At 35.8% G+C, this 2016-nt stretch overlaps 1 pseudogene; it reads left to right on the top strand.

The window, feature by feature from the left end:
* The first annotated feature begins 682 nt into the window (after positions 1-682).
* LOC147940107 (uncharacterized) lies at positions 683-1686 on the top strand (annotated as a pseudogene).
* The last annotated feature ends 330 nt before the right edge of the window (positions 1687-2016 follow it).

Here is a 2016-nt window from a genome sequence, read left to right as displayed (position 1 = left end):
GTCCGTGTTCGTGATCAATCCGTGTTCGTGATCAGCTCGAGGTTATCCGAGGTGTTTAGCTTCCGGATCAAATCCATTCAACCCCAATCGGTGTTAAGGTAAACAATCAAACCTCTTCGGACACATATATCAAATTTGAGCCCTAAATTATATTAGAACCCTAAAATCTACAATTACATAATCAACAAATCAAAATCCTAAAGATTTAAACCCTAGATATCCTTAACCTTAAATCCTGATTTTGAACCCCTAAATTCTAAAACTTTAAAATTTAGATTGTATGAGGTTTAGAATTGCTTAGGATGGATTGATTGTCATTGTTTGGTTGATTCTATGTTCTTGCATGAAACCCTATAATTAAAATCTTAAAATCAGAACCCTAGAGAAAACTATTTCCCTAAAAACCTCTTGTCATAATCCTATTCAAAAGAGGAAAACCTAACTAAAGAAAAAAGAAAACCTTAAAACCTAAATTATTTGCATATTTTCCTTATTCATACTAGATCAAATTTTGTCTAGGATTGTTTCATGCATATATTAACTATGTAATAAAAACAAGAAATTATTAACTAGGACTAGCATGGTTTGGTCTTAAATACCGCATGGCCTAGACTGAAACGATTGCATGGTTCGGTCTTAAAAACCGCATGACATAATCGGGTGCATGTTTTGTATTTTATAGATGTCAAAGATCAACAATCTCCAATATGCTGCATTTAATGTCTCTGGGGACAACTATTTACAATGGACATTGAATACTAAGATTACCCTGTAATCAAAGGACCTATGTGAATGCATTGATGATGGTAATGATTGCACTGAAAAAGAAAGATATAAGGCGATTCTCCTCATACGCCATCATCTTGCGGAGAGTCTCAAGAACCAATACCTTACCATTGAGAATCCTCTTGACCTTTGGACAGAGTTGAAAAACAGATATGGTCACCAAAAGACGGTGCTCCTACCAAAGGCTCAATTCGATTGGAAGAATCTAAGGATCCAGGATTTTAAATCCGTGGATGAGTATAATAACTCAGAGCTGTTTAAGATAGTTTCAGTCTTGAAACTATGTGGTAAGGAGGTTACTGAGGAAGACTTGTTAGAGAAAACCTTCTCAACCTTTCACACCAATAACATACTGCTTCAACAACAGTATAGTGAAAAGGGTTTTGAGACATATGCAAGTCTAATCTCTTGTTTGCTACTTGCTGAGCAGAACAATGAGTTATTACTGATGAACAGTGCAATGAGACCTCCTGGTTCTACCCCATTACCAGAAGCACACAAAGTTGATATAACCAAGAAAGAGCCTCAAGGGCCTAAAGAGACTAAAGATTCTAACTACGTCGAGAGAGACAAGTATCACGGCCATGGCCGTGGTGGTAAAGGACGTGGTAGTCGTGGCAATTACCAAGGAAACAATTATGATGGTCATGGCCGTGGGAATCAATCAGACTTCGGTCATGGTCGAGGTAGAGGCGCGGAAATTTCAAACTGCAACATAACTCCAAATCAGTTTGCCATAGATGCGGTATGGGCAATCATTGGGTAAAGACATGCAGAACACCTAAGAACCTTGCTCATCTCTATCAAGAGAGTTTGAAAAAGAATCCAGAAGCTAACATGGTTCATCTCAAAGGTGAAGGAGATTTCGACCATGAGAAAGATGATCAATTGGATTATTAGACTTTTGATTGCTTAAGAGAGGATAATTAAATTTAAATTGTCTTGATTTATTTTTCAATGTTTTATGCTTATGGATTTTATTGAATTATGATTTTGGTTTTAATTCAATTATTTTATTACCTTCAATATACATTTGTTTGTTTTATTCTTTTATGTCTAAAACATGATTCTTGTCTATATTAAGAAATGACTGAGGACAAGAACATACTTGTGGTGGATAGTGGATAAAGCCAGACGATTTTGAAGGACAATAGATACTTTGTTAATCTCACTTTTAAAAATGCCAATATTAGCACAATAGCGGGTATAACAAGTCTTATTGAAGGCTAC

The sequence above is a fragment of the Camelina sativa genome, chromosome 8 (genome assembly GCF_030686135.1).
Source record: "Camelina sativa cultivar CO46 ecotype springtype chromosome 8, ASM3068613v1".
NCBI classification, from domain to species: domain Eukaryota; kingdom Viridiplantae; phylum Streptophyta; class Magnoliopsida; order Brassicales; family Brassicaceae; genus Camelina; species Camelina sativa.
This window is presented reverse-complemented; position numbering and strand designations above follow the sequence as displayed.